Raw genomic sequence first — 12,479 nt, 5'->3', positions numbered from 1 at the left:
ACTTTATCCTCAGAGCAGACCACGAGGGGCACTCGTTTTTTCCACATCCCGGAAAACCCCCAGTTGGTGTAGCTTAGGTCACTCAGGAGGCCACCTCAGGCACAACGCTGGGGAAGACATCCTTTCCATCTCAAACTCAGTGTTCAGAATGCGGATTCTGGGGACAATAGGATCCTCCGTTGCTAATTAACAGATTCTTTGTAAACACCACGCTTTGCATTGTCTCATGTTTGTTTCCTAGTAATGGAAGCCAGAGGCGAACCAAAAAGGCCAGGACCAATGGTGCATACCTGGATCTCTTGGCACACTCTGGACAGTCCTGTTTGAAATTCTCACGTTGGACGTTCCTCAGGTTGTCAGAAATGATGGAGAATCAGCTGGCTGTGCCAACATTGATGCTCATATCTGCTGAAGAGGCACAATGGCTCAGCCAGTGAGCAGACTACATGGCTCAGTCTTCACTTTGAATATTTTCATAAGTGATGTCTGTACTTATGTGCAAAGCAGACATTTTGACCACATGACACATTCTATCCGAACCCTAAGAAAAGAGAGTGAGATGAGAATATTGCAATAAGGCTGAGTTCTACAATCAGATCTTTCAAGGATTAGGTCTCAGCTGTAGCAGTATTATGCATGCTCTGGGGTTCAGAGAAGGTTGTCTTTTACTTTCAAAATTACACTAAAATGACCAAAGAGATTGGTGGTGAAACAGGCATCTGTGATGCATACCACATAGACCAACGGTGGTCAGACTTAAGTGTCAACCCCTTCCCTGGAGAGCCCAGCCTGCTGGGGAAACAACAGTATGAGCACATCACACTGTCACTTTCATCCTCAGCAGCAGGTGTGCTGGGGACACAGCCCGCAGACCACAGGGGAGGGACAACTGTGAGAACCGTGGTTGCCATGCTGGAGGTGGCTTTCTAGATTGGCTACGAGATGTCACAAGAATCAAGCAGATGATGAAATCAAGAAAGGAAGCATGAGGCAGTCTGGGAGTGGCATGTGCTCAGGGGACGGAAGAGTAGAAGGGGAGACACAGAGACAAGAGTTAACAGGGAGGGAAAGGACCATGGAGGGGATGTCAATGCAGATTCCTTGCCTGGCACTGCAGCACCCTTGGGTTCATGAGCACGTTGGTTCTCAGCTGGGGGCTAAGTCCTTGACCTTGGAAACCAGCTTCCCCTGCAGCCAGACGGGCCTGATCTCCACCGTCAGAAATACTGACACATTCGGGACGTAACAGAGACTCCTCCCCACTGAACTACTCCTGTAGTGCATTAGTGCAGAGGAGGCACCAGATGTGTCCGCATTTAGACCACATGGGTTTCTCCGGATAGATCAGGCAGTTCAGACACTTGCTGGTTGAAACATTTCAGCCACAGCCGCACAGCTGGGGGGTAGAGAAAGCTCACGAAAGGAGGGTTTGATGAGTTTAGTGCATAGAAGCATCTGAGATTCCTTAGTGCTTTACGTGACAAGTGTCACTTGCATCCACTGCTGGCTAGCCCCAGTGCTCACTAGTGAGGTTGTAATGTAAAGAAAGGGGGTGAGAGACACGGCCCACCATTGTCCTTTGGGTGAAGTTGGGGAAGCGTCCAGACTTACAAGGACACTCCCGGATGCCTAAAAGTCCAACTGGCTGCACCAGGAATCCATAGCAGGAGCTGAGCCATCTCTAAGCAGAATCCAGAATATCACCGCTATAATTTGGGTGCACAATTCAAATTAATCTGTAACCATCCCATAGTGCAGAAATGAAGTAGACTGAATTGAGCATGTTGTAGCACGGAAGCACTTGACATTCAGCCAATGTGGGCAAAAATAACAAATTACTAACTTATTCTTATTTTCTATCATTTAACTGCACATAAAGAAAACTTAGAATTCAAAAAAAGGGATTGTATGACATTAAACTCACTTCACTCCCCTACCCCCATTGACTTTTCCCTGGCCTGGGAGGCTTCCATAAGCAATATACTTCTTATGAGAAATTCTTACCTGGAAACTTCCCACTGGGCCTCAGGTAACGCCCTGTGCCCCATCGGCCCTGTGCCCGCTCAGCAGAGTTCACCCAACCACCGTGGGCTGCCACGCCCATCCACGGTGTCTCATGCCAGCTCAGATCCAAATCTGGCACCTGCTGACCCCCAAGCAGTTGCCCCCAGTGCTGGCTCTCTGTGGGTGGACAGCCGCTATTTTGGGGGTCATCATAATGAAAAAAGAAGTAAAATTGTCTCTGTTTACTGATGGCATTTTTTTTTACAGACACCATATTGCTCTGTCACCCCAGGCTGGAGTGCAATGATGTAGTCATAGCTCACTGCCACCTTGAACTCCTGGGCTCAAGCTATTTGTTCTCCCACCTCAGCCCCCCAAGTAGCTAGGACTACAGGCACACACCACCAGGCCTATTTTTTTTTTTTTTTAGAGACAGGGTCTTGCTATGTTGCCCAGGAAGATCTCAAACTCCTGGCCTCAAACAATCTTCCTGTCTCACCCTCTCAGAGTGCTGGGATTATAGGCATGAGCCACTGTGCCCAAACACAACATAATCATATATGTACAACCCCTAAAGGCTCCACCAAAAACTGTTAGATCTGATAAACAGATTCAGTAAATTTACAGGATACAAAATAAACATACAAAAATCAGTAGCATTTCTACACATAGTTCTATAGTAACCAACTATCTGAAAAGAAAATTAAAAATAATCCCAATTACAAAAGCAGAAAAATTATAAAATACTTCAGGGTAAATTTCATCAAAGAGGAGAAAGACCTGTATACTGAAAAGTATAAAACAACATTGAAAGAAGTTAGAGAAAACACAAAGAAATGAAAAGGTATTTCATGTTCATGGATTAGAAGAATTAATATTCTTAAAAAGTCTGTACTGCATAAAGTGATTTATGGATTCAATACAATCCATATCAAAATTCCAATTATGTTTTTCACAGGAATATCAGAAACAATCCCAACATCTGTATGAAACTACAAAACATCCCAAATAGGTGAAACAATTTTGTACAAAAAGAACATAGCTGTTGACATGACACTCTCTGATTTCAAAATATATTATAAAGCTATTATGACCTAAATAGCACGATCCTGCATAAACATACACCCTTGACTAATGTACAGTATAAAAGCCCAGAAATAATCCCAAGCATTTATGTGGCTGAGGATAGCTCAAAAAATTGTGTTGGAAAAATTGGATATCCAAATGCAGAAGAATGAAATTGGACCCTTACTTATCTCATACCTTATACAAAAATCAACTCAAAGTGGATTGGAGACTTAAATGTAAGACCTGAAACTGCAAAACTGCAAAACTACTAGACAAAAACACAGAGAAGGATATTGGTACTTTAAGACGGGAGTCTGCCAAATTCCTCATTTGCTGGCAAATTAATAATCTTCTCTTTCCTTCTGAAAACTAAAATAAACAAAAACAAACACACAGACAAAAAACACAGGAAAAAGGTCCATTGCATTGGTTTTGGTAATGAATTTTTAAATATCATCCATAAATCACAGTAAAAAAAATAGCTAATCGGGACAAATGGGATTGCATTAAGCTAAAAAGCTTCTGTACTGCAAAGGAAACAATTAACAAGAAGATGAGATCACCTACAGAGTAGGAGAAAAATATTTGTAAACCATACATCTAATAAGGAGTTAATATTCAGAATATACAATATAAAGAACTTAACTCAATTGTAAAAAAAAACCCCAAAAAACCTAATTTAAAAATGGGAAAAACATGTAAATAGGCGTTTTTCAAAGAAGACATACAAATAGCCAACAGATACTTGAAAAAATGCTCAACATCGCTAATCATGAGAAAAATTCAAATTAAAGCCTCAAAGAGACATAACTTTACACTTGTCAGAATGGCTATTACCAAAAAAGACAAAAGTGTTGGAGAGGATGTGGAGAAAAAAGAACACTTGTAGACTGTTTGTGAGAATATAAATTATTACAGCATTATGGAAAGCAGAATGGAGGATTCCAAAAAAAAAAAAAAAAAAAAAAAAAAAAATTAAAATAGAACTGCCAAATGATCCCAGAACTCTACTACAGGGTATACATCCAATGAAAATGAAATCAATATGTTGAAGAGCTATCTGCAATTCCATGTTTATTGAAACATTATTCACAATAGCCAAGATGTGGTATCAACCTAAATGTCCATTAACAGACGAACAGATAAAGAAAATGTGGTAAGTACATACATACAATGGAATACGATTCATCCTTAATCCTATCATTTATACCAAGGATGAAAACTGGAGGATATTGAGGAATAGGCCCAGTTGGAAATATAGTAAAGGGAGCCCTTGATCCACCCACAAGTTTTCCTTCCACAGAAATTTATGACTTTGATTCTGATTTTAGATTTTTGACTATATATGTAGATAGGATCCAATTCTTCTCGGGATAAGGGTTCCCTGTTTTGGTGATGTTCCCAGAAATTGCTCTACCTAGGAAGCAGGTTAAGGGTGGGCACTCCATTTTGGTGTTGTACCACCTTTAATCCTATCCCAAGCAACTGCTACACCTGGGGAAGGAGGTAATGCTTTATCAGTCTGGGAATTCCCCAGCCCAGGCATGATAGGATTTGTTGTATATATGCCAGAATCTTTTTATCCATAGTTCCACTAACAGAAACTTATATTGTTTCCTTGTTTGTGCTGTTGTGAATAATGCTGCAATAACTAGTGCAGATATCTCTCAGACACAGGTGGCTCACGCCTGTAATCCCAGCACTCTGGGAGGCCAAAGCAGGAGGATCCCTTGAGCCCAGGAGTTGGAGGTTGCTGTGAGCTGCAATGACACCGTTGCACTCAGGGTGACAGAGTGAGACTCTGTCTCAAAAAAAAAAAAAAAAAAGAAAGAAAGAAAGAAAGAAAAATAAAAGAAATCAGAACATAAATGGTCTTTGAAAGAACAAGAACTCAAAACTATGGACCTTAGTCATGCCCTGGTTGGACTGGCTGGGTGGTCATGTGCTGGGGAGTGTCTCAGTGTGGGACCAGAACGTCCAGTCACTGAAAAACTGTGCCCTAAAACACTCATGTTGAGAGAAAGAAGGACAGTTTCTCCTGAGAAACTGAGCCATGCCTTGGATTTTCAGACCCACTGAGCTTCTTTTTCTTTTCAAAAGGGAGTGTGGTTGTGACCCTGAACAGAGCCCAGGGATCAGAAACCATCAGATCCAACCACTGGAGTCTTGACTTGCATGACACACCTTCACGGACAGAACATGGAAATTTTGTTGTTTTTATAAAGAATGTAAAAGTGTTTTTATTATTATTATTATTTTACAGATTTAGGGGATATAAGTGCAGATTTGTTACATGGATATATCGTGCATTGCTGAAATCTGGGCTTTTTCTGTGACCATCACCCGATTAGTAAATGTCATCCCCATTAGGTAGTTTCTCATCCCACACTCCCCTCTCACCCTCCCACCCTCGGAATCTCCAGTGTCTATTATTCCAATCTCTATGTCCACTCTTCAGGACATGCAAAAGTTCTTTCTTCCTAAGTAGGATGTTAAAAGACAAGTTCCTTCAAACATAGAAGACTTACAGTATTGAACTGTAAAGAGTGGGCATGGAGAATTTTAACACCATCCCAACAGAAGGCAGTAAGGCTACTTCCTGTTGAAAGACCCAATTGGAAAAAATAGTGAAAGTAACTAACCCTCAAGGTCAACCATGAGTGTACTTGGACTCCTCATATGCTCTTGTCTAATACTTAAGGGGAAAATTCCTAATCCAAAAAATTAACATAAATGCAACTCCAGGCTCAAGGATATTTAGGGAGAACTTGTTAGAGAAAAAACAAACCACGTGAGTTGGTGTTTCCACAACCGAGGCCACTTGGTGTCCCAAAGAGAACATAAGTCCTGCTCTTGATTGATTCAAAATAAATGAATGGAAAACATTTTAGGGACAAATGCTTTATGAGCAAGAATCAATAAAATTACAAACTCCCAAAATTGTGAGGACACTTTAAAAGGATTTGTAAAAGAAAATAAACTTATTAAAATAATGACATGAAATAAACATGTTATATATGTATTAATATATATGTGTATGTATGTATATACATTTATACATATGGAAGATTATTGTAGCTCCCAATCAACAAAGAAATGCAACATGAAAGGATTTATAATAAAATGTGTGTCACAACTTATGTTTGTGTGTTTTGAAATCTGCGTGCAGGAGATAAAAGGAATTGAGAGCTGAAAACATGCCTTGGCTTTGAACGTAAAATGACAAGAGCATCCAGCAAACACCAGCAAAGGAGGGGTGTGGAAATGATCCAATCCAAGACACTTTTATTCAATCACCTAAATCTGCTCGAGCCCCTTCCGCCCGACTTCCAGTAATCCAGTTTCCCCTCTTAACTCCTAAAATCTGATCATCTGTGACTCAGCTAATACCCTGAGGAAACTTTTTGCATATTTTTTAAAAAAAAACAGAGATGAATCTCATTTTTATATATATGCTTATATATGGGAAATAGTGAAATTATAACAATATTTTTTATTTTGAATAGTTTCATTAGCAAAAACCAGAACTTTCCCTGGATGACGATCAGGCAACAGTTTTGAGGTTTCTTTACCAAATGTCCAAGTGAGAATCTTCACATTTTGGAGAACACTCCTTTGTGAAGAAGTGAGTGTGGTCTAATAAGTGTGATTTTAGTAAAGACTTTTGAATAGGCTTAACTGACTTTCTTTCTTTCTTTTTTTTTTTTTGGTAACTGACTTTCTTTATTGAAAGGTGAGGAGACTATACTTTCATGATCAAAAACGATTTGAAACTAGCCCCATTCATTTTGGAAGGGTTAATTGTGTAGTTCAATTTTTGAAAACTTCCAACTCATCCTTACTCTGTATCTTATCATCAACAGGCATGGCGTTCAATATCTAATCTGGAAAGACAATGTGCAGTAGGTTGTCCATTTAATAAATAAAATAACGGTCTCAAAATGCAATCATCCCTGTTCTTTTTTGAAAATATCCTAAGCCAAAAATGCAAATTCTCACAGGTGCCGTAATTGGATTAAACTCTGGATTACAGAGGAGGGGCAGGATGAGGATCAGTGGGTGGAGAGATGCTCTCCAATAAAAGGCCCTTGCAGGTTAGTTTCACTCCAGACCTGTGTTGTCCTTGGAAAGAGCCGGAAGCCAGATGAGAACTTAGTGAAGGAGAGGTGAGTTCATTCTTATGGACTATGTTTTTACTACTCAAATTTCTACAGAGAGCAGATAGGAGAAAATAGTTTGATAGCAGAGTAGTATCTTTATTCTGGAGGTGTCATCAGAGGCCAACTCTGTGACAGACACACTGTATGTACCTGAGGACGCTGGGGCCTCTGCCCTGGCAGTGGTAGGTGGGACTTAGATTTTCCATACCCAGGCTGGAAAAATGACAATCGTTAGTTTTCTTGAATAGAATGTGAACTCCGTAGACTTTACGAGATCATGAGCATAGTTTCAGGCACTGATTTATTCACCTCTCAGACTCTGCTATAGGTTCTGTTTTGTTTTCCATTTTTCCCACATTCCAGCCCTTGGCAATTACCATTCTAACACAACTCAACTCCTTGTTTCTGTGGGTTCAGTCTTCTTAAATTTCACATGAGATCACATAGTATTTATTGTTCTGTGATGTTTTTCACTTCCTATAAGACCCTCAAGGTTAACTCATGATATTGAAAATGGCAGGATTTCCTTCTCTTTTTTTGAATAATATTTCATTGTATATATACCAGAACTTTTTTATCCATAGTTCCACCAACAGAAACTTTGGTTGCTTCCTTTTTTGGGGCTGTGGTGAGTAATGCTGTATTAAGTAGCGGAGATATCTTTAGGACACTGATTTCATTTCCGTGGTATCACAAGTGAGATTGCTGGATCACAAGGTAGTTCTATTTTTAATTTTTTGAGGAACTTCTCTACTGTTTTCTTTCTTTTCTTTTTTTTTTTTTTTTTTTGAGACAGAGTCTCGCTCTGTTGCCCGGGCTAGAGTGAGTGCCGTGGCGTCAGCCTAGCTCACAGCAACCTCAAACTCCTGGGCTCAAGCGATCCTACTGCCTCAGCCTCCCAAGTAGCTGGGACTACAGGCATGCACCACCATACCCAGCTAATTTTTTCTATATATATTTTTAGGTGGCCAGATCGTTTCTTTCTATTTTTAGTAGAGACGGGGGTCTCGATCTTGCTCAGGCTGGTCTCGAACTCCTGACCTTGAGCGATCCACCCGCCTCGGCCTCCCAGAGTGCTAGGATTACAGGCGTGAGCCACCGCGCCCGGCCTTCTCTACTGTTTTCTACAGTGGTTGCACCAAGTTACATTTCCACCTACAGTGTAGAGTTCCCTGTTCTCCAGACCCTCACCAATACATCCTACCTTGTCTTTTTGATAATACCCACCCTAAAGTGTGAGAGGTGATATCTCATTGTGGTTTTTTTTTTTTTTTTTTTTTTGAGACAGAGTTTCACTTTGTTGCCCGGGCTAGAGTGAGTGCCATGGCGTCAGCCTAGCTCATAGCAACCTCAAACTCCTGGGCTCAAGCGATCCTACTGCCTCAGCCTCCCGAGTAGCTAGGACTACAGGCATGCGCCACCATGCCCGGCTAATTTTTTTTTCTATATATATTTTAGTTGTCCATATAATTTCTTTCTATTTTTAGTAGAGACGGGGTCTCACTCTTGCTCAGGCTGGTATCGAACTCCTGACCTTGAGCGATCCACCCGCCTCGGCCTCCCAGAGTGCTAGGATTACAGGCGTGAGCCACCGCGCCCGGCCTCATTGTGGTTTTAACCTGTTTACCCCATGATTAGTGAATATGAGCACCTTTTCTAGTACCTGTTATCCATTTGTATGTGTTCTTTGGATAAATGTTTATTCCAGTCCTTTGCCCATTTTTAAATCAGAATACTAGTGAGGTTAATTTTTTTTTTTGCTATTGAGTTGTATGAGAACTTTATATATTTTTCATATTAACTTAATATCAGAGATATGGTTTGCAAATAGTTTCTCCCATTTAGTGGTTTGTCTTTTCATTTTGTTTCTAGTTTTCTTTGCTGTGCAGAAGCATTTCAGTTTGACATAGATCAATTCACTTATTTATGCATTTTTGGTGCTTGTGCCTTTGGGGTGGTTTTGTGCCACATGCAATTTGGACAGCTGGGGAAGTGGTGGATGTCCAGTGCTAACATTTACATAATGTAAGGACAAATTTATTTTCTAGTAGCCATGGAAAGCAATAAATAACATAAGCCTAATTATTTTTAACTCACAAAAAATAATCATTATAAACGTAGTAAATTTTTAAAGATTCTCAACTGAGTAAGTTTACATTCTCTTTTTTTTTTTATTATGTCTCCAAAATTGAGTGTGTATTTTATATTCACAACAAATCTCCATTCAGATAAGCCCCATTTCATGTGGCCGATGGGGCTGCCATATTGGACAGCTCAAGTATACACCATTCCACCACTTCAACTCAAAGCTTTACAAGGAATGATGTCCTTACAGGGAATGCTAACTATTACTAGCATTTTAAATATTAGAGGTTCTGGGCCATGACTCACTTATATTTGCACTTATGTTGTCTCTCCATTTCCTCATTCTAGTGATTACAAATAGTAGACAACACATGCAAAGCTCAAAGTGTCCCAAGGACAATTAGCTATTCAACTCATGCAAATCCTAATGTCATGCACATTTTTTGCCAGACAGCGGCCATGGCTGAACATTTTAAAGAAGCAAGTAGATGTCTTACCTGCCTTTCTTATCTCAATGAACCCGTGCACCTGATATGTGGCTATGTTTGCTGCCTCCAATGCCTCAACTCACTGCAGAAGGAGCCCCATGGAGAGGGTTTGCTGTGTCCCCTCTGCCCTGTGGTCTCTCAGAAGAGCGATATCAGGGCCAATCCCCAGCTGGGGGAGCTGGTTTCTAAAGTCAAGGAACTGGAGCCCCAGCTGAGAGTTATTCTACAGATGAACCGAAGGATGAAGAAGTTCCAAGGTAAGGAGTCTATGCAACCTGCCTGAAGCCCATACAGGATCTTGGCAAAAACTGCTTTTAACTGTCTCTCCATTAAATATGGGCATTAGCTAATTTCAGGAACCTAAAACTTTTATATGCCCCTAACAACATCTATCCTTATCTCTCAGCATACATCAGAACCACCTGGGGAATTTTAAGGGGCTACAGCATTGACATCACGTCCTAGATCTGTGCTGTGGAATAGGGTAGCCACTGGTAGCTGCTGTGCACTTGAAATGTGGTAGTTCACATGTGGGAACATTTTGAGTATATTGCATTAAATGAAATAAATCATTACAACTAATGATACCTATATCTTACTACTTTTTGTGTGTTCACAAGAAAATTTATAATCATGCATTTATTTGGTTGCCCAAAGAAACACAATATTTAATTTAATGCTGATTTCAATGCTGCAGCACTGAGGTGGCATGAGAATGTGGATTTCTAAGAAGAGCTCAGGTGGTTCTGATGCTACAGCTCCCGAACCATACTCTCAGCAGTAAGGACGTGCACAGCTGAATCTTAGCACCTCCCACCACCACCAGGCAGTGAAGCCCAGGAACCTGCAATGCGCAACCCCTCAGGTGGCTCTGATCAGTGAGAGAGTGTGGGCAGTGAATGTGCCTCCGTGCTCAGGCCCCCAGGCGAGGGGGCAAAGGTGCCTCGTGCTGGTAGTTCCAGTAGACTCCAGGCTGAGCACTGAAACACCTACCTCTCTCACGGACACAGAACAAAGAGGAATAATGCCCGATTCAGCATCAACTCTGAGTTAAGGGGAAAGATCACAGAGCAGCTGCATAGATAATGTGCTAGTCAGAATGCAAGACCAGACCTGTCAGATCCTTGAACCCAGGGTCCTTGGTGTGTTCCAAGGCCTGGATCCTTCTCTACTCCCTGTGCCTGCTATAATGTGTCTTATAATCAGTGCTGGATATGTGGGTATGAATATGACAAGTGTGCTTAGATAGGCATTTCAATCTGCAACATCAAGTGTGAACAAAATAGACTACTTTCTTTTCTTCTTGCTGCGTTAAAACTTGTATGTGGAATGGTGAAACCTGTCCCAGGTGATTTTTCCTTGACAAATCCTCTGTGAGCATTTTCCTCTGAGCCAATTCATATGGGAGCTGAATAAAGTTTCGGTCTTTCATACAGAGGCTTATTTCAGAGGCTGACATTGGCTTCACATGCATAGATATGTTAGAAAAGGCAGCTCTCTGCACCCATCCTAACAATTAGGGGTAGTTGGAGATGTTGGCAATACACGTAGTCATTCTCCAAGTTTACCTTTGAATATCGCCATATCCAAGTTCTGCGAATAAATCGCTGCCATGATCCCAACACATCCCCACTCATATCCATGGGAATCCTTTCCTCTATCTTGACTTCCCCAGAGTTAACCTCGTTCCTCTCTGGACTCCTAGAATATCTCTTATTTATTTATTTTTATAAATTCAGGAAAGAAAATTGGAATGCAATTGTCTCAACAATTGCCTCAATGAAATGTTTGCAAAGAAAGAAAATTAATATTTCAGTATTCTGCAGTTAGTAGCATATTTAACATCTGTTAAATTATTTATTAGATATCTATATGTTCATAGAATCTGTGCTACTTAGCATAATTTTGAGAGCAAACTAGTCTTTTCCTTCACATCTCTTAAGTGCTAAATGGAAAAAAAATCTTTAAACAAATTATCCAAACTTAATGCCAGTGGAATTTCTATTACAAATTCATGGATTCTATACATAACATTTGACCTAATAAGGGGGGCCAGGTAAGTTACCCCAAGAAATTCTGATTACGGAAGAAAAGTAGAATAAAAAGAGTGAAATTAAATGAAATGTTTGGGTTTTTGCAGTAGAAAGGATGAGTGAGACTAAAATGTCTTTGCTGAATTGCTAGTTTTTTTTTCCACAGTGGATGTGACCTTGGATGTGGACACAGCCAACAACCATCTCATCATTTCTGACGACTTGAGGAATGTCCGTCGTGGGCGTTTCAAGCAGAACAGGGAAGAGCATGCAGAGAGATTCAACCATGCATTGTGTGTCCTGGGCTCCCCTCGGTTCACTTCCGGCCGGCATTACTGGGAGGTGGACGTGGGCACAAGCAAAGAATGGGACGTGGGAGTTTGCAAAGAATCCGTTAATCGACAAGGAAAAATCCTACTGTCTTCAGAACTGGGTTTCTGGACTGTGGGTTTGATCGACAACCAGCTCTACACTGCCAGCACCACACCTTTCACAGGTCTCTGGGTGAGTCCCCGGTTACGCCAAATGGGGATTTTCCTGGACATGGATATGGGCACCGTGTCCTTTTATAACCTCAGTGATGGGTCCCATGTCTTCACATTCACTAAGATTTCTACTACGGAGCCACTGCGCCCATTTTT

The sequence above is a fragment of the Eulemur rufifrons genome, chromosome 24 (assembly GCF_041146395.1).
Source record: "Eulemur rufifrons isolate Redbay chromosome 24, OSU_ERuf_1, whole genome shotgun sequence".
Classification (NCBI taxonomy): Eukaryota; Metazoa; Chordata; class Mammalia; order Primates; family Lemuridae; genus Eulemur; species Eulemur rufifrons.
The sequence above is the reverse complement of the archived record's forward strand: the minus strand, read 5'-3'. Positions refer to the sequence as shown.